Source organism: Canis aureus, chromosome 10, assembly GCF_053574225.1.
Source record: "Canis aureus isolate CA01 chromosome 10, VMU_Caureus_v.1.0, whole genome shotgun sequence".
NCBI lineage: Eukaryota > Metazoa > Chordata > Mammalia > Carnivora > Canidae > Canis > Canis aureus.
The window spans coordinates 21,745,347-21,754,687 of NC_135620.1; positions in this window are offsets into that span (position 1 = coordinate 21,745,347).

Consider the following 9,341-nt stretch of genomic DNA (forward strand, 5'->3'; position numbering starts at 1 on the left):
AGGCACAAGAATCCTAGATGAAATTTTAACAGACAGATTAAATACATTATTTGACTTTTCACTAAGATAGACCCTAGCTGCAGGGTGCCAGGCTGATGCGGAACAAGCAGGCAGGGGCAGTACCCAGAGATGTGTTGAGTGTCATCCAGGTGCAATTGCATCATGAGCTCAAGTTCTGCTCCAACTCTAAAATACAAGGATGTTGGGATTATCCCTGCACCAGGTTCTTTAGAAAATATTGCTCTCATTATATCCTTCATTCCATCTACTACTTTACAACAGGGGCTACCAAGTTCATACAATGTGACTCTGTTCCCTGGTCACTGGTAACTGGTCTAATAGCTGGACCCATCCTAGTTCTTCCCTGGGAGTTTGGGATTGGAATTTTAGTCCTTCTCTGCAAAGCCACACATTCTGTAGAGAATGTGAAAAATGAAGCAAATGTGCCCAAAACAGCAGAAAGGAATTCACTGTTGAGTTCTCCGAGGGGCCAGTGAGGGTGGGGAGATTCAGTATAAGATAGCAGACTAGAAGAACCAACCGTGTTGCATCTCAAAACAAATCCCAGGTAAAGATTTCCAGCCTGTCAGTGATGGAGCTGGAGTTTTCAGTGGCCCTAATTTCTGGCTCTACCTGCATCCCTGATTTCAGTGCCCCCTGTAAGCCCAGCTGCACCCCTGCATTTGAAACATGTGAGGCACTTCCCAGTGACCCTTGCAGTCCCCTGTGCTAATACAGTTGGTTTTGTAGATGAAGATATCGAAGCTTAGGGAGCTGAAGTAACTTACCTACAATCCAAGGCAGCCTGAGATTTGAATTCAAAGCCATTCAGCGCCCACACCTGTGTTCTGTACATTATACTTACAAACAGGAAAATTGGCAAAAGTCACCTAAAGAAAGAGGAATCCACAAGAATTACACATCTTAAAATTAGGAATAGAGGGGTGTTTTTTAATGTAAAATAAGGAAAAAGGTAAGTTCTTGGAAAGAGGAAATTTGAATTCAGGAGTCAATATATTTTTCAGTGGGAAAAGATGGCAAGTGTAACCTCAGCAACCCCAGTAATCACAGGCGTTGCTCTCACCCCTAAAGCCGTGATGTGGTTTATGTCTGGGCAAACCCCAGATGGAAGGAAAGAGAATATCCCCTACATTGTAGAAATACCAGGGCCAACCACTAACTCAGCTCTCCATGATGACAGAGCAGCAGGGAATTCACCCAAAATACCAGGGCATCCTGCATACATGTGCTGTACAATTCCAACCCCATTCAAAATAATTTTTTAAAATATTTTTTATTCATGTTAAAGATTTTATGTATTTATTTGAAAGAGAGAGAGGGTATGCCTCCGTGCACACCAGTAAGGGTGGGAGGGGTGGGGAGCAGAGGGAGAGGGAGAAGCAGACTGCTCACTGAGCAGGGAGCCCCATGTAGGGCTCAATCCCAGGACCCTGAGATCATGACTTGAGCTGAAGGCAGACTCTTAACCGACTGAGCCACCCAAGCGTCCCTCAAAAATATTTTGAATCGGGGATCCTTGGGTGGCTCAGCGGTTTAGCGCCTGACATTGGCTCAGGCCATGATCCTGGGGTCCTGGAATCGAGTCCCACACTGGACTCCCTGGATGGAGCCTGCTTCTCCCTCTGCCTGTGTCTCTGCCTCTCTCTTTCTCTGTGTGTGTCTCTCATGAATGAATGAATGAATGAATGAATGAATGAATGAATGAATATAAATAAATAAAATCTTTAAAAACTATTTTAAATCTATAGAATGAAAGTTCCCAAAAGAGGAAAAGATAACGAGATGTGAAACACCCAGGATGGAGCTGCTGGGCCAAGCGTGTGATGAAGAGGAGTTTCACAAGGTGAATTCTCACAGACCTTGGGGTAAAGAATGAGGCGGGGGACTCAGCCACCAACACCTGGGGATGTTGCACACTGCCACTCCCTCCACCCAGGTCAGCATCACCCCTTCCCCTTAGCATGTGTGCTGCCATCATGCTCAGCCATTTGGCATTCAGGAGACAGTCAAGGAAAGTTTGGTGGTGTAGAATTTTAGAAAGAGAAATCATTAAGCAGATGTAAACACAGATAGGATGAGTCGTGGTGGAGAATTGGAAACAATGTACCACAGGGTTTATGTCAGAGTCAGCATGAGCCTTTTGGAAGCAGGGAGAATGGACCTCTAAACTCTGCCTAATTTAGGAAAGATCAGGAAGGATTTCTTCAGGTGGTGAGAGAGCAATTGAAGGGAGACAAGATCATTGGGGAGACAGGTCCTCCTTCCTGGGACCTCTGCTCCCTCTGGACCCATTCCCAGGACCCTGCCCCCAACATACACACACATTCAGCACCACCCCGCCCCTTTTCCTCAGGTCCTAACATTCTCATTCCCATGTTCCTCATGGGTGAGTCCTCCAGCTAGAGCACGACGTTCAGGGCCTCGACCCAGCCGCAAGCACCCAATGCCTGCTTCTGCTGAGCCTCCTGCCATATTAACTCCCAACTCCCTCCACATGTTCTCTGTTCCACCAGGTTTGTGTTCCTCCCAGGAGACCTGTTTCCATGGTCCCTAGCCAGGAGGTCCTGTCCCTCTTGTTTCACCCTGAACATCTATGCATTAAGAGCAGACTTGTCTTTCCAAGACAAGAGCAAATAATCTTGCTGAGGAAGAGCATTCATATCCCTCTGAGGACAGGCATGCATGCTGATCTGTACTCCTGCTTTGGTGTCCTCAAACTTAGTTCTGGAAAGAGTTTAGGACATGGATTTGGATCAGCCTGTTTTGGATGGGAGGGCAATTTGGCAAAATGTAGAAATTTTAAGTAAATCACATTCAATCCACAATTCTACTTCTAGGAATTTATCATCAGAAAATAATGTGCAGAAATAGCTATATATGAATATTCAAAGATGTTCAGCATGATGTTATGTATAGTATAAAAAATTCGAGGCAACTTCAATATCTAACAGTAGTAGGTTAGATAATCAATTATTGTATACACATAGCACAAAATATTTTCCAGCCATTAAACATAATGGCATAAGAGGATACATAATGATGCCATAAAATGTTTACATCGCATTAACTGAAAACGAATCAGGAAATTCACTCTAATGACAAATATTTATGGAGTGGCTACCACATACTAGTGAACAAAGATAAAACTCATACTCTCATAGAAGCTTATGCTCCCTTACAAAATCTATAAACTGGAACATAAGATATGATTCCAATTAACAAAAAGAAGATGTAGTTAGAAGGATGTCAGGAAAGATACAAAGTAAGGGATTGCCTCTGAATTTGGGATTGAGGTTTGTTTTTGTTCTCTTTCTTGGTGCTTTTCTGAGTTTTCCAGACTTTTTGTAATGAACACATACCACATTTGTAGCTAGAAAAAAACCCAAACAAACCTTAACTGTCATATTTTTTCAAAGAATTCAAGTGGAGACCTATGTAGTGGGTGGCTTTTCAAAACTGGAATTAGTCGTAGACACATCATCTGGCGCTGTGGACAAGATAGGCTGGTGTGGGGGTGGGGGGCTGGCTGTTGTGGGGATGGAGATGAGGGGCAGTGGGGAGGGTTTCATCAGCAGAAATGCATGTAGAATCCAGATAACACAGAATGAGCAGTGGGAGGAAAGAAAAGTCCAGGCAAAGGAACATCTTAAAAGTCTTACTCTACTATCCTCCCCCACAGAATCATACTGGTCCTGATTACAGCTTCTTTCCCATGAGTCAGTGTCCTTTCATCACCAGGCACCACTGAGACCCAGGCCTCCCCTGAACATCCAGGACACATAGACAGGTTGCTCACTGCCTTGACTCAATCCTCCCTATCTGGCTTTTTTTTTTTTTTTTTAAACCTCTGCTGCCTTCTTGGAAATTGGGTTTCAGACTTGATCATTAATTATTTGACCACTTGTTGTTCACTTTTATTCATCAAACGTTGTCATTGTGATCCCTTCCAGGCAGTGGGTGGCTGAGATCCCTTTCCATCCATGAGCTGGACCCCCTCATCCCACCCTCAACAATCAGTCCAGCCAAGTCCAGATCTTGCCCTTAGGAATTACAGAGGTGGTCTGTGCATGCTGGCCATCCCTCATGAGGCTGCTTTCACTGGTGTGGATAGAGCTCTGGGCTGGAGTTTGGTGTTTTCTCGTTGTGGCACCAGCTAAGAAACAAAACGGCTCAAAAGGAGGTTAATCCTTCAAAACATGATCATGACATGTGCAATGGGTTGGCCCCAGCTTATAAGGCTTCTCCTAGGCCAGGTCCCACCATCATTCTAGGGTAGCCTCCAAGGGTGACCTGGACTGTTGGGACCCTGTTCCAGCCCTCTCCTTCCAGTCAATAGCTTCTGTGACTCCTCTTCCATCGCCATTAGCCTCACACATCTTACACAAACACCTGACTTTCTGGCATTTGTGCTGTTCTTCCCACTATGCCAGCTCTTGGCACTCTACTGTCCTTTATCCTTCACTTCCATTCCCGTCCAGCCCCAAACCCACTGCTGCCCATTCTCCCATCAATCACTTTGCTTAGTGCACAGGACTTCCTGTCTGTGCTGATCCCACAATGAATGGGCTTCTTCCTCTTCTCCACACTGTGTCCTTCCCTGGGCCAGACTGGGCTGCAAACAAGAGGTGGCTGTGGGTAGTCACAGTGTGTTGCTGAGCCCAGAATCCACATCCTTGTCCTTGTCTTACTTTTTTCACTCATCAGTTTCAACTTAGCTGAAAGGAAACGTTTTTCTCTTTCTCTTCCATGACAACATGCTCCCTAGGCTTTCTTTCCACTTCATCTTACCGTTGTATACTCCTTTGATGGCTTCTCTTTAGTCGCAGTCCTACCTCCAAATATTGCAGGGCCCCAGGGGTGAATCTGCAGGTCACCATTTACACTGACTCCTCATATGTCCTCTTTCAGCCTCATGCTGTGAGTACTACCTATACACCAGTGACAACTAAATGTTCATTTCACAGTTTGATCTGTCTGCTGAGCTTCAGACTCCTACATCCAGCCTCCCACCCCCGCCCCGTAGCTCCCACTGGACACCTAAGTGGCATCACCAGTGACCCAGTGGTGGGTCCACACCACCAGTGTGGATGTTAGGGCTGCTTTCTCGGCATCCAGTCCATTCCCGTTGTTTTCGTAAGCAGATCCTTCTTACCTACCCATAGCTGCAGAGGTAGTCTCTGATTGCCAAAGAAGATTAGTATAATGCCATCTCTATTTGCCATACTGATTGGTGATTTAAATTGGTCCAGTCAAACTGAACAGAAGAAGTTCAAGACTTTTGTTTAGTGGTTGAGCAGAAGCTTCTTCTGGTGGGTGTCAGGAATGAAATCAATGAAGCTATTTTGCTCCACCGAGGGGAGCCAGATTGAGAAAAAGCAAGATTTGAGGACCCATGGAGAAGCTTTGATCAAACCATGCCTAAATTCTGGACTTTCCATCGTCAGAGTCAATACCTTTCCCTTGGTGTTTAAGCCAGTTTTACATGTACTTTCTATTATTTGGCAATTGGAGCATCATGATCCATATAAGAGGAAACAGAACTCTCACATTCCCCCCACACTATCAACCTGCTTTCCCATGGTCTTCTCTAGTGCAGTTAATGGAACCCATTCCATTTAGCATCTTGGCCAAAATCCTTCAGCTCATCTCTGACTCCTTTAATACTCTCACATCCCATATCCTGTCAGCAACTTCTTTCAGCTCTACTTTCAAATTACATATGGAGCCCATCCATGCCTACTCTTGACCCATTGCTGTCCACTCTGTCACAGCAGCCAGACTAATTTTTGAAAAATCTAAATTAGATCATGTCATTAGCTTGCCTTAAAATCCTTCAACTTGGAATAGAATCCAGGTCTAAGGCTATATGTGATCCAGCCCTGCCTACTTTTCTGAATCTTTTCCTTCCACTGTCCCCTCCCCACCTACACTGGTCTCCTCTTCCTTAAAGATTCCCTGAAACCTGTGAAAGGCCTTGGCAACTGCTCTTTTGTACCTGCATTCTTCCTAAAGTTATCTGTCTCTTGTCACTTATGTCTGAAACTCAGATGTCCCTTTTCAAGGAAGCCTTATTGGAGGATCCAGTCTCATGATGCCCACCCAGTCAAACTTGATCATAGTTCCTTGTTTTATTTTATGAATAACACTTATCACTGTCTGCAATTATCCTGTTTGTGTTCATTCCTTAATTGTTCATCTCTGTTCCCTTCCTGGGAGCTCCTTAAGGGCAGACCCAGTCTTGCTCATTGGTGTGTCATAAGACCTAACATTCATTGCATTTGGATAGAGCATGAATTCCAGCAACACGTGTGGCCATCACAGAAGCACAAGATAGTCAAGCGTCACTCACGTGGGATGGTCTGCCTCACTTCAGTAGAAGGCCAGAGTTCTCTGTCAGGCCTCTGGATGGAACGGTGATTTGGAAGCAGATGAGAGAATGCAGAAGAGAATCTGTGAAGCTTTCAGGAACCAGGGCTCCCTGTTGCACTATGGAAAAAGTGTCAGAGAAAAAGAGCCCAAGAAACCTCTGTGGCTTCAGTCATGGGAAGTCCCAAGTCAGAGAGGTTGGGGGGTGATGTGTGTGGGGGGGAGGTCTCAAGTCATCCTGAGGCCTTTGGTCACAGATTCTGCATGTGTTGGGTGGGGCCCAAGGTCCGGGTGCCAGCAACCACATTGACCACTGCAGCTCCATGGGCAGAAGATGCCATCTGAGAAAGAGTGGGCATTGCTGCCATCGTGGGACTTGGGTCAGATCCAGGACTTCGCTGGACTGAGGCCATTCAGGCCCAAGCTGGAGAGGGAGGACTGTACACATTTCCTGGCATACACTTCCTTTCTCCTTTTAGATGAGCATACGTTGTTGTTGAAGCCTTGGCCACAGCTTCCTGCCTCCTTCTGAGATCAGAAGCCACAGCCACTGTCTTAGTGACTGCCCTGCCAGACTAGGCTTGGCTTCAGAGACACAGGGCTAGGCACACTGTCTTCACTCCCAGGCTCTCACAAGATAGGTGCTCTATGATCTGGAGGCATGCTTAGTGGCAGCCAGCTTGCTGTTCTGAGGAGGGGCAGATCTGGCTCTGGATGGACCAGACAGCACTGCGCAGACCTGTACTCCATTTAGGCAGGGCAGAGTACCCTTATGACTCCAGCTCCACGTTCTGGAAAATCTCAATGATCTGCTGGGCAAAGGGTACAGATGACCATCTGTGGTCCAACATCCTTGGGCTATGATCCTCACTCTCACTGGCTCCAGGATAGACACCTCTTCTTCACACTCTCTCACCAAAGTCACCTGTCTGGTAGTCTCCATGAAGTCATTCTCTCTTATACTTCTAGGCTGTTGCCCATGCTGGAACACCTCCCTTTATTGTCTTCTCTCAGCAAAATTCTCAGCTTATTCTTCAAAAGTCAGTTCATGAGACTCTCCTCCTGGAAGCCCTTCATAAACCCTCATTGGCTGGGTGGAGGGTACCCTTCTCTGCTCCCACAGTCTCTGAAGTGCCCTATACTTCTCAAGGAGGCTGCCACCAACTTCCTAGAGAGCCACATTGACTACCATGTGTGAAATCCCTCCTTCCTCTTCTCAACGTTCTTGATTCCCTTAATTTGCTCTACTTTTTCCAAAACATTTATCACCTTCTAATGTACAATATCATGTTTTTTATTAGGGCTTAATTTTTGTATTGTCCCTCTTTCTCTCTCTGAGCTTGCAAAGGCAAGGATTATTGGCTGTTTTTTCATTATGTATCCTAAGCCCTTAGAACAGTCCCTGGCAATTAGTGGGAGATCAATAAATATTAGTTCAATGAATGAACAAATGAATGAATAATAACTGTCTGCTTACTTTTTGGTGAACTTCTTGAGGGCAGGGTCTGAAAATAAATCATCTTTCTACACTCAGCATTCAGCATAGGATTCTGTACAGAACTGGCATGAATAAATTACAGCCCTTGGCCTAGCATTCAAGGCTTTCATCATCTACAACTAAGCTTTCTTGCTGGCCTCATTCAATAAAGTAGAGTGAGAAGAGGTTTTGGCTGAAAGTGTGGCACTTGGGTTGGCTTTGCCCTCCTCGCTGTGGGTGACTCCTGGCTACCCACTCTGTTAATGCCTGGATCACTGCACGAATGGGACAGATACTGCCAAAATCTCCTGCCAACCATCATTGGACAATTGTATTGGAATGTGAGTGATTCTAACCTCCGAGCAAGTGTGTGGGCATCAGCTTGAGCTGTGTGTGACCACAGGATACTGCTCTGGAAGCACTAGGAAATAATTGAGGGATATTGTTGGAACCTGAGTGTTTGTGGGTAGGGGGTATTTCCTGCAATTGTCTCAATTTCTAAAACTATAGTGGGGGAGGGAGATTACAAATCAAGGAGGCGGGGACCAATTCTTCATTAGATGGTGATGGAGAAAATGGCTATTTAGAAAAAAGGAAAAGTCAGTTAAAATCCCTACCTCATGCTACACAACAAAATTAAATCCAGCTAATTAGTTAAGTGTAGGGGCCCCTGTGTGGCTCAGATGGTTAAACGTCTGCCTTTGGCTCAGGTCATGATCCTGGAGTCCTGGTATTGAGCCCCACATTGGGCTCCCTATTTAGTGGGGAGTCTGCTTCTCCCTCTGCCTCTCCCCCTGCTTGTGCTCTCTCTCTCTCTCTCTCTCTCTCTCTCCATCTCTCTCTGTCCTAAATGAATAAATTAAAAAAAATTTTTAAGTTAAGTATAATTTTTTAAATTAAAAAAAATTTTAAGTGTAATGCCTGAGTGGCCCATTGATTGAGCATCTGCCTTCAGCTCAGGGTGTGATCTTGGGGTCTTGGGATTGAATCCCACATCATATCCCCACAGGGAGCCTGCTTCCCCCTCTGCCTACGTCTCTGCCTCTCTGTGTCTCTCATGAATAAATAAATAAAATCTTTTAAAAAAATGTTAAATGTAAAAAAACAAAACAAAACAGAAGAAAAATTTAAATACTTTCCTCTCATTAGGTAGGAGAGGATTTTCTAAGAAAAAAATCATTGGAAGAACTTATCCAAGAGAAATCAAAGTGTATGTCCATTTAAAGACTTGTACTGAATTAATAGATTTATTTGTAGAAGCCCCAAACTGGAAACACCCCCCATTTCCATTGATAGATAAATGGTTACGCAAATTGGGAATGGGCCACACAATGAAATACTACTCAGCAACAAAAAATAAGGAACTATTGAAACATGCACCAACATATTTTGATTAATCTCAAAATTATTACACCCACTAGAAGAAGCCAGATAAAAAAGAGTACAAACTGTATGATTCCATTTATATGAAATTCTA